Below are 12,148 nucleotides of genomic sequence, written 5' to 3' on the forward strand. Positions count from 1 at the left end.
CAGGACGGTGTGAGATTTCATCACACTACACAGAACAGCATGCAATTTAAAACATGAATTTTTCTAATGGAATTTTTCCATTGAATATTTTTGGACTGCAGTTGACTCTGAGTAACTGAAACTGCAGAAAGTAAAAACACGGATAAGGGGGGACTACTGTATTTTAAGAACGTTAAAGTAAGAAATGGACCTGGAGCAGAATTTCCTAATTAGTTGGTTGTGCCAAGAAATTAATCTTCTCAACCTGGGAGGTGGGGCAGACTGGAATTGGAAGCCTCATCCATTTCCCCAGTTTCCAAGTTTGCCTTGGTGTGAAAAGAGTTGAGAAGCACTGTATTAGTATATCAAAAAGAGACAAATGAGAAGATCATTAGCTTTTCATTTATCTCATTAGCATTATGTACTCATCATAATGCCTTGGACATTTCTACTAAGGAGTTAAGGAAAACGTGAAAGAAAAGGCCAGAGAGAATGCTCACTGTGATAATGCTCAGTTAGAAAGATCTTACTCATAAAAGGTAGTAATAGAAAACACCCTGCCCATACCACTATACAGAGTCCTTTATTAAATTATTTTCAATTAAACACATTTGAGTATACCATTGCTTTCCTCTGAAGACCGTGACTAACACATTATGGGTGATTCTTTTAATTATCAACACCTTTTCATAAATCACTAAAATGCTATGCACTCTCATTTAATGTCTATCATGCACCAAAGATATAAGTGATGTCAAAAGCAAATTCATCTTTTGGAAAAATATTGAAATTTTTGCTTTTTGGATTTTTTAAATGGCTGACTTTTAAAATTAGGCACTTTATTGTTTTTAGAAGCGTTTTCATTAAAGTGGTATGGTATAAGCCACCATCATTTAAAATCTTGAAATAAATGTCTTCTCTTTTTTTGCATCATCAACTTTCTAACCAATAAAAGAGCTAGTACCGACTGTGAATATTCTGAATCGCAAATTTGTTTTTTTGAGACAGTCTCAATCTGCCGCCAGACTGGAGTGCAGTGGCGCAATCTCAGCTCACTGCAACCTCCACCTCCCGGGTTCAAGCAATTCTCCTGCCTCAGCCTTCCAAGTAGCTGTGACTACAGATGTGTGCCACCACGCCCAGCTAATTTTTCTATTTTTAGTAAAGACAGGGTTTCATCATGTTGGCCAGGATGGTCTTGATCTCTTGACCTTGTGATCTGCCTGCCTCACCCTCCCAAAGTGCTGGGATTAAAGGCGTGAGGTACCACACGTCCAGCCATTAATTGGCTTTTAAATCTCAATTTGGTATTTGGTCCTGAACTACTGATCTAATCTCTGCTGATTCATTAGATAGTCTTTCTCATGTCTGGGTTTAGAATTTCTGAAGCTTTTCCGTGAATCTTTCCATCAATAGCAGGGCTATGAGGACATCATCATTAACAAGACAAATGTACAAATGAGGTCTTAAAGAAAGTGGCATTTTGGATTAGAAAGATCCTTGGAGAAACCTAATCTTAACATGCTTTATTTACAGGAAAATCTCTCTACCTGAAGGTTTTAAAATCCATTTATATACTCTGGGAAAGCAAGGAAACCAATATTTTGGTTGGAAGGTACCCACATTTATAGTCATAGTGGAATGCATTAAGGCATGTCATTCCTAGCCAAAATGTAAGGGATATAGTCCTAAGAGTGATGAATCAATGCATTAAAAATCTGATTAAAGCATAGAATTGTTTCTAAAATCAGGAATACTATGAAAGAATGATTGTGGATCAATAACATATACTAAAACTAGACTATCCCACTGATAAGATTTAATTTACACATCACAGCAAATTCTGCCAGTCTGTGCAATATGCACATACCTATCAACATTTAATTTCGTAAAATTAATTCTGGGAATATTCTCAAAGCCACTTTCTCTCAACTGTGAAAAGGTTAACAGATGAAGGAAGTAAGCAAGACAATTTTTTAAACTATGGGATATGAAACTGGAATCTAAATATTTTCACGATCTGATTATTCCACATGACAAAATGTTTTCTAAGCAATACTCTAGCCAAAGTTTGATGCCTGCTTCTTCTCAGAATTTAAAGGTATGAACAAAATAACAGGAGTTTTACTAGGTATGAATAACAAAATATAACCATTTTCAGTTAAATATTATCTTACTCATTAATGCTTATATTTTAAAATTCATGGAAAAATGCAACTATAAATGTTATCAATAGTTGTCCTGTAGTTGGTGAAGCTTGCTGTCATTTTATTATACTTCTATTTGCTTTTTATACTTTCCAAATTTTCTATGAAAATATTTTACTTTTATAATAAACTAAAAATTAGGAGTAGCAGTATTAGTACATATCAATACACATAATGTTGTTTTATACACATACTTTGGTTATATACATTCATATACACATAACAAATACCTGTGGAACAAATGGGAATTTTGAATCATAACAATTTCTTATAACATTTAATAAAAGCTAAACACTCTTCCGAATCCTTCATATATATTGACTTATTTCAACCTCACAGCAACCTAGGTACTTACTATTAAAGTTTCTTCAGATAAGAAAATGAAGACACAGCGTTAATGTAACTTGCCCACAGTTGTACATCTAGCTAGTATAGGCAAAGCCAGGTTTTAAAACCAGACAATCTGCCTATATGAATATGAACTTAACTAAAATACATGGCTGCTGTTACAGAGTATATTATGGAAGTTTGTATCTCTGGAATTCTCTCTCGCTCTCTTTTTTTTTTTTTTTTTTTTAGACGCAGTCTCGCTCTGTCACCGGGCCCGAATGCAGTGGCGCTATCACAGCTCACTGAAACCTCTGCTTCCCGGGTTCAAGCGATTCTCCTGCCTCATCCTCCCGAGTAGCTGATTCAGGATCTAATTCAGGATCATAAACTTTCTTGACTGTTTTTATGTTTTGCATAAGTGACACACAGCATTAGGTAAACTAAAATAGGGTAAAATGATTAATTATAATAAAAGTCACTTCAGGATTGGGAGATAAATCCCCAAACCTGATTGTGAAAAATATTTCCTCAAATAGTTTAAGCTGAAATCATTATTTCTTTTAAGATTTATAGCCTTTCCTACAGAAAGGGGGCTCTTGATAATAATAACTTATTTTTCAGTATGTGAAAAAGCAGGAAAACCAAATTTAAATCTTCACAGAATGTTTGGTTTTCTCTATGAATTTCTTCTAGGAAGGAAAATACGAGGACATATATATGGTTGTTCCATTAATACCAATCATCCGAATTAAATCTAAAAAATAAAATATTTACAAGTTTGGTCTAGGTAAAACCAAACTACAAGACATTTTAATTATGTAATTTTATTTTATTTTAAAATTTAACCTGAGTACTTGATATAGACACACCTTAATTAGTCTTCATAGAGCAGTCTTAATCAGTTATATTAAATGGTAAAAGATAATTTTGATAATTTTTTAAACAAACACCCTGAACACACCAGTTAAAGTAATACAAAAAGAGTACTGTGAAAAACATAGGCAAAATAAATACCACATTTTCCAAATTAACATCAATTGAAACATGTATTGGACTGATAAGTCTCTCTGGAAGATTTAATCTTTAGGGGGGAAAAAAACTAAAGACATTTCTAGTTTTCCTTATATTTATCTGGTCAGATTGCTTGACAAATTCTTGTTGTCTTGTTATATTTAATATAGTTTTATATAATTTATAATTTATATTATTTAGTAAATTTGTTATTTAGAAATGTATTATTAAATGTATATATATAGTGGCAATTAAATCAGTGTGTTATCATTTTGGAACTTAGACCCTGTAACACTAAAGTGTTTCTAGCCCAAAGATGGAAATATATATACATTTTGAACAAGAGATCCCCTTGGCATGCAAGGGGATACAGGCCTTGCATAAAAAAAAAAAAAAAAAAAAAAAAAAAATCCAGCTTCTTATTCTTTCATCAATACAGCAGAAACACATTCCCCCTAGGAAAATAAAAATGCTATCTCTTTAAAAATACTTCAATATGATTAGCAAGGGCAAATGAGTAACAATCCCTCCTAGAAAAGAAATGAGTTGGTTCATTACAACTGGAGCCAAAGTATCAACTGTTATACCCAGATCCAAATATAGTGCCTTCTGGCACAGAAAGAACTCAGAGCCAGAGGCAGAGCTGGTGGACACCTGATAGCATTACCCAAGTAACTGGAGCTAAAGTTTTACTTGTTGTGGAGACAAATACACCGAAAATCCAGGCAGAGAACAAATCACATTACCTCCATTTTAGAAAGTATTTTGAAGATGGATTTTAAGTCTCCTGGTATGTCTTCTTGTTTGTTTTTTGTTTTGGTTTTACTTTTTAAATTTTCAAAAGTACACAAAATAGAATAATATAATGAACACCTAAGAATAATATAATGAATAGCCTCAATAATTACCATCATTAATATAATTTACTTTTGGGTTTTTGTTATTGTTGTTTGGTTTCTTTTTTTTTTTTTTTGAGACAGGATCTTGCTCTATCACCCTGGCTGGAGTGCAATGGTGTGATCATAGCTCACTGCAGCCTCGATCTCCTGGGGTCAAATGATCCTCCCACCTCAGACTCCCAAGTAGCTAGAATTGCAGGCATGGAACACCACACCCAGCTATTTTTGTTTTATTTATTTTTTGTTGTTGAGACAAGGTCTCACTATGTTGCCCAGGCTACTCTCAGACTCCTGGCTTCAAGTGATCGTGCTGGTATTACTTTAAACTAAAGTTTTAAACATAGTTTTAAACAAACGTAAGTATTACACATGTCAAGATTTCACAAACTATTTTTCAGGTTAAATGAAAGAATGTGAGTTTCAGTTCATCCATATTGAAGTTCAAAAGTTGGTTTTAAAAAAAATGTTTGGCAGGTTGTTTTTTTTTTTTTCCAAATGGAAACTCTCAGGGCAAGTAAATCTTGGTGAAGTTCCATCAGTTTAAAACTGAGTATGCTCAGAAATTCACTTTTATTAGTCCAACTACTAAATAGACAGATGTTCAGGGACTCATTTATGTTAAAAATCAAACTTGCTAGATAGAAGCTTGTAAAAAACCCAGAGATGGTTAGGCGCGGTGGCTCACGCCTGTAATCCCAGAATATTGGGTGGCTGAGGCAGGAGGATTACCTGAGGTCAGGAGTTCGAGACCAGCCTGGCCAACATAGTGAAACCCTGTCTCTACTAAAAATACGAAAATTAGCCAGGAGTGATGGCACACGCCTGTAATCCCAGCTGCTGGGGAGGCTGAGGCAGGAGAATTTCTTGAGCCCGAGAGGCGGAGGTTGCAGTGAGCCGAGATCACACCACTGCACTCCAGCCTGGCTGACAGAGCAAGGCTCTGTCACAACAACAACAACAACAAAACCCAGAAGTTGAATTTGTTAATTTACACTAAAAGGTTACCTGTGAAGCAATCTGAATCTTCATGTCATTTTACTTCCAGGAGGGAAGTCTAGTTGAAAACTAAAATTTAGGTCAGAAGTTTGCTCGGTGAGTATAGAATCAGAGTAAAAGGAGGCGCAAGAAGTTAAGGAGAAGCCTCATCCCATTGGATAACCAAATAGACTATTCCCTTGTAGGGTGATGACTTCAGCAAGTGATTTAGGATGCTGCTAACACACCTTCCACAGGCTGCAGTTGGAGAACACTAACAAGGGCTGTTTCAAACTCTTCCTTGTCGAAATGCCTAATTTCTATTTCTTTCTATTAATAAAACACCTTATTGTGAAGAGATACCATTTCTTTTTCTTTTCTTTTTTTGTGAGACAGAGTCTTGCTTTGTCTCCCAGGCTGGAGTACAGTGGCGCCATCTCGGCTCACTGCAACCTCCGCCTCCCGGGTTCACTCCATTCTCCTGCCTCAGCCTCCCGAGTAGCTGGGACTACAGGCGCCCGCCACCACGCCTGGCTAATTTCTGTAGTTTTAGTAGACACGGGGTTTCACCGTGTTAGCCAGGATGGTTTCCATCTCCTGACCTCGTGATCCGCCTCGGCCTTCCAAAGTACTGGGCTTACAGGCATGAACCTCCGCGCCCCGCCAGAGATACCATTTCCAAGGTTGTAGCTTACCTACACGAGTAGCATTTTAAATTAATGTCGTCCATCTTCAGGGAAACTCCCAGGCCCCTTCCTGAAGGTTAGGAAGCAAACGACTGAGCAACTATTGACTCTCTGGTGTGCTATCTACCACACCTCAGGTCATTTAGATTTGAACACTGGCAAAACACAAACGCAGATTTTTCCTGTTTTTCCAGATTTCAGAGAAAAGATCACAGTTGTTTGATTGTTTGTTTTTAATGAGATGGTTAAAGAAAGACTAGGCTGTAACCCAATTTCTAAGGGATGGCTTCCCAAAGAATCAAAGTTCTTCCTTAGATTTTCAGGTTGAACACCAGAAAAACACATTTTCATCTTTTCCGGGCTTGTTGACTCTATTAATATTTGTTTCTCTGTAAGATTAAAAAAACAGATTCTGTCTTTCCTTTGTGCATGCGTATGTTATCAATTTATTATTATGTATTAGCTTTTCTTTATCAAAGGATTGAAAATTGAAACAATTTCAAGACTTCTCATAGTATTAAAATTTCTGTTTCATTAGGTCTCTCTCATACTGTGAACAGGAATAAATGAGAAGCTTTCAACAGGCCCGGAGGTTTCATGACTTCCTTCATTTGTTCTATGTGGCTTCCTTTCTAGCCAAACCCTCACCAATTCATAAGAATTTGACCTGATCAACCACTCTGTTCTGAAGGAGAAAAGATTTCTTTTCCCACCAGTGGCTAAAATATGACTGAAGCACCTATAACAAAAAGCAAATTATCAAGAGAGAAGCATTCAAATTTATTTAAGTTTTACGTGACTCAAGAGCCTTCAGAAATGAAGAACCAAAGAAAAAGGGAAATCAGTGTATTTTTTTGATAAGTTTGATGAAAGAGTGGATAGTTGTAGAGAAGGATGACTGCACAAAAGGGGTATGATACAATGGTAATAAACTGGGGGAAACTTAGCAAGGCCTGTTTGTTCAGATTCTTCTCTGTGTCCCTGTGTCTTCAGAGATAAGGACATTCCTTTCCTCTAGGTTTAGGGAGGGCACGTCTCACAAAAGGGTCTTATAACCTGCTTCAGAGGAAGGTCAGATAATTCTTTTATGGCTTGCTTCATGGGAGAAGAGTGTGGAGAAGATCAAGGAGTCCTTCCTGCTTCTGCTGCTTTCTTAAATGCCAAGGTGCCATATACTGGGATACTGTGTCTTGAACTCCATCACTGTCTACTAACACAAATTCTTAAAAATTAATTTTATCCAAAGGAATAATACTAGAGATCATTTTATTATACCCTTATTGATTGCCAACGCATTTTGATTCTCGCATTTGTAAAGAATAGCTTCCTCTTCTGCTTGTGTGTTCCAAGACAGTTGACTGAAGACTATGTAGTGACAGAATCGTGGGGGTGTGGAAGAATTTTCTTGCTGTAGAATTTAGGTATTAGTAACATCTCTGAAATAATGACATTTGGTTATCTTATTTACAAATATAATGTTGGAAATAAATAATCTCACCAAAAATAATTCACTTTTTAGCTTTGAAGTTAAAAAATCCACTGGTTAGTTCCACAAATTCTAAGGCAATTGCTATGGTTTCAATGTGTTCCCCGAAGCCCAAATGTTGAAACAATGCCCAATCCAGCAGTGCTGAGAGGTGGGACGTAGATTATTAAGTCATGAGGGCTCTGCTCTTATGAATGAATTAATATTATTATCAAGGGACTGGGTTCCTGATAAAAAGATGAGCATGATTCCCTTCCCTTCTCTTTCTCTCGTGAGCTCTCTCGCCCTTCTGCTTTCAGCCATGTGATGATGCAGCAAGAAGGCTCTCACTAGATCTGGCCCTCCAGTCTTAGAGTTCTCAGCCTCCAGAACTGTGAGCCAAATAAATATCTGTTCAGTATAAATTACTCAGTCTCAGATATTCTGTTATTATATTATATATCTATAAGTATATGTTATAAAAGCAGCACAAAATAGACTGAGATTAGCAATCTTCTTTTTTTTAAATTCTGATTTACCTGTTTGTTTGTTGGTTGATTGACTGATTGATTGATTGATATAGGGTCTTGCTCTGTCACCCAGACTGGAGCAGAGTGGTGATATTACAGCTACTGCAGCCCTAATCTCCTGGGCTCAAAGAGATCCTCCAGTCTTAATACCCTTTCCCTAACCCCTCACTCTTCCGCCTAATAGCTGAGATTACAGGTATGGCCATCCTGTCCAGCTAATTTTTTTTCTTTTCTTTTCTTTTCTTTTCTTTTCTTTTCTTTTCTTTTCTTTTCTTTTCTTTTGAGAGAGACTAGTTCTCGCTACCATGTGCAGGCTGGTCTCAAACTCCTGTACTCAGGACATCCTTCCAGTTATTCCACCTTGGCCTCCCAAAGTGTTGTGATTACAGGTGTAAGCCACCCTGCTGGGCCTGTTTTCTTATCTACATAATAACTATCATTATGGATTGACAAGTACTTCCTTCTTTTATAATTAATTTTTTATGTTTATTTCAACAGATTTTGGGATTAAAGAAGGTGGTTTTGGTTACATGGATAAGTTCTTTTTTTTTAGATGGAGTCTCATTCTGCCACCAAGGCTGGAGTGCAGCAGCACAATCTCGGCAAGCAATTCTCCTACCTCTTGAGTAGCTGGGACGACAGGCATGTGCCATCATGCCCAGCTAATTTTTGTATTTTTAGTAGAGATAGAGGTCTCACCATGTTGGCCAGGCTGGTCTCAAACTCCTGACCTCAAATGATCTGCCCACTTCGGCCTCCCAAAGTGGTGAGATTACAGATGTGAGCCACTGTGCCCAGCCTGGTTACATGAATAAATTCTTTTTTTATTTTATTTTATTTTATTTTATTTTATTTTACTTTATTTATTATTATTATACTTTAAGTTGTAGGGTACATGTGCATAACGTGCAGGTTTGTTACATATGTATACTTGTGCCATGTTGGTGTGCTGCACCCATCAACTCGTCATTTACATCAGGTATAACTCCCAATGCAATCCCTCCCCCCGCCCCCCTCCCCATGATAGGCCCCGGTGTGTGATGTTCCCCTTCCTGAGTCCAAGTGATCTCATTGTTCAGTTCCCACCTATGAGTGAGAACATGCAGTGTTTGGTTTTTTGTTCTTGTGATAGTTTGCTAAGAATGATGGTTTCCAGCTGCATCCATGTCCCTACAAAGGACACAAACTCATCCTTTTTGATGGCTGCATAGTATTCCATGGTGTATATGCGCCACATTTTCTTAATCCAATCTGTCACTGATGGACATTTGGGTTGATTCCAAGTCTTTGCTATTGTGAATAGTGCTGCAATAAACATACGTGTGCATGTGTCTTTGTAGCAGCATAATTTATAATCCTTTGGGTATATACCCAGTAATGGGATGGCTGGGTCATATGGTACATCTAGTTCTAGATCCTTGAGGAATCGCCATACTGTTTTCCATAATGGTTGAACTAGTTTACAATCCCACCAACAGTGTAAAAGTGTTCCTATTTCTCCACATCCTCTCCAGCACCTGTTGTTTCCTGACTTTTTAATGATCGCCATTCTAACTGGTGTGAGATGGTATCTCATTGTGGTTTTGATTTGCATTTCTCTGATGGCCAGTGATGATGAGCATTTTTTCATGTGTCTGTTGGCTGTATGAATGTCTTCTTTTGAGAAATGTCTGTTCATATCCTTTGCCCACTTTTTGATGGGGTTGTTTGTTTTTTTCTTGTAAATTTGTTGGAGTTCTTTGTAGGTTCTGGATATTAGCCCTTTGTCAGATGAGTAGATTGCAAAAATGTTCTCCCATTCTGTAGGTTGCCTGTTCACTCTGTTGGTAGTTTCTTTTGCTGTGCAGAAGCTCTTTAGTTTAATGAGATCCCATTTGTCAATTTTGGCTTTTGCTGCCATTGCTTTTGGTGTTTTAGACATGAAGTCTTTGCCCATGCCTATGTCCTGAATGGTACTACCTAGGTTTTCCTCTAGGATTTTTATGGTATGGAACCAAAAAAGAGCCCGCATCTCCAAGACAATCCTAAGTCAAAAGGACAAAGCTGGAGGCATCACGCTACCTGACTTCAAACTATACTACAAGGCTACAGTAACCAAAACAGCATGGTACTGGTACCAAAACAGAGATATAGACCAATGGAACAGAACAGAGTCCTCAGAAATAATACCACACATCTACAGCCATCTGATCTTTGACAAACCTGAGAGAAACAAGAAATGGGGAAAGGATTCCCTATTTAATAAATGGTGCTGGGAAAATTGGCTAGCCATAAGTAGAAAGCTGAAACTGGATCCTTTCCTTACTCCTTATACGAAAATTAATTCAAGATGGATTAGAGACTTAAATGTTAGACATGAATAAATTCTTTAGTGATGGTTTCTGAGATTTTGATGCACCCCTCACCCGAGCAGTGTGCACTGTACTCAATATGTAACTTTTTTATTCCTTACCCCCCAACCTCTTCCTCTTCCCCGAGTCCCCAAATCCATTATATCATTCTTATGCCTTTGGATCCTAATAGCTTAGCTCCCACTTAAAAGTAAGAACATACGATATTTGGTTTTCCATTCCCGAGTTACTTCACATAGAATAATGGCCTCCAGCTCTATCCATGTTGCTGCAAAATACATTATTTCATTTGTTTTTGTGGCTGAGTAGTATTCCATGGTGTGTGTGTGTGTGTGTGTGTGTGTGTGTGTGTGTGTGTGTGTATACATAACATTTTCTTTATCCACTTGTTGGTTGATGGGCACTTAGGTTGGTTCTATATCTTTGCAATTGTGAATTGTGCTGCTATAAACATGCATGTGCCTGTATCTTTTTCATATAAAGACTTCTTTCCTTTGGGTAGATACCCAGTAGTACAGTTCCTGGATCAAATGGTAGATCTACTTTTAGTTCTTTAAGGAATCTCCATACTGTTTTCCATAGTGGTTATAACAGTTTACATTCTCATCAGCAGTGTAAAAGTGTTCCCTTTTCACCATATCCATGCCAACATCTAGTGTTTGTTGACTTTTTAATTATGGCCATTCTTGCAGAAGTAAGGTGGTATCTCATTGTGGTTTTAATTTGCATTTCCCTGATAATTAATGATGTTGAGCATTTTTAAATGTGTTTGTTGGCTGTTTATATATCTTCTTTTGAGAATTGTCTGTTCATGTCCTTTGCCCACTTTTTGATGAGATTATTTGTTTTTTGCTTGATGATTTGAGTTCCCTGTAGATTCTGGATATTAGTCCTTTGTTGGATGCATAGTTTGCGAAGATTTTCTCACACTCTGTGGGTTCTCTGTTTACTCTGCTGATTATTTCTTTTGTTGTGCAGAAGCTTTTAAGTTTAATTAGGTCCCATTTATTTATTTTTTTGTTGCCCTTGCTTTTGGGGTCTTAGTCATGAATTCTTTGGCTAAGTCAATTGAAAAGTACTTTCTTTGTAGAGCCCACCTACAAAGTGACAATAAAATTATCTGACAATATCATAGCATGATATATTTAGCTCAGAGTGGCCTACACATTGAACATATATGCAATGCTTATCATTCTTTATAATGTTTCCATTGAAAAAATTGTAAGTACAAACATCTGAGTGGTTAGCATATTACTTTCTAACAAATGAAACCCTGCAAGTAGTACTAACTGACATGAGGAAGAAACTCTGGGTGTTATTTGTTGGTAAATTTGCTATTGCACTACATTGTTATAACAACTGATTACAATTTTAAGGCTATTTTTAAGGCTTTTATTATGATAGATCTTTGCTTTGGTTGTTTTGTTCACTTTGGTTTTAATTTGTCCCATTATTATCAACAAAAAGTTACTGATCTTTTCTTTTCTTTTCTTTCTTTTCAATCTTAATGAGACTCCTGGTCCTTTTTTTGTCACAAAACCGGAAAAGAAGAGCAAACAAATATTTAGGTGAAAGAATGAGGTATCAGGAACCCTCTGACCCCAACCCACTCTATTGTCACCTAAGCAGTCAGTGCTTCTCTACCTAGCTTCTGTAAGTCAGGCTTTTGAAAGTAATACCCTCTTTTACGAAACAGGAAACTGTAGTTTAAATGC

At 36.9% G+C, this 12,148-nt stretch overlaps 1 protein-coding gene across 1 annotated transcript in view; it reads right to left on the reverse strand.

The window, feature by feature from the left end:
- LOC105479611 (PDZ and LIM domain 5) overlaps positions 1 to 2,677 on the reverse strand; it is a 217,707-nt gene extending 215,030 nt beyond the window's left edge. The window contains exon 1 of the mRNA XM_071093301.1: positions 2,542 to 2,677. The gene's annotated coding sequence lies outside the window, so the exon portion shown is untranslated. The remainder of the gene's footprint in view (positions 1 to 2,541) is intronic.
- Between the last annotated feature and the right edge of the window lie 9,471 nt (positions 2,678 to 12,148).

This window comes from Macaca nemestrina, chromosome 3 (genome assembly GCF_043159975.1).
Source record: "Macaca nemestrina isolate mMacNem1 chromosome 3, mMacNem.hap1, whole genome shotgun sequence".
Lineage (NCBI taxonomy): Eukaryota > Metazoa > Chordata > Mammalia > Primates > Cercopithecidae > Macaca > Macaca nemestrina.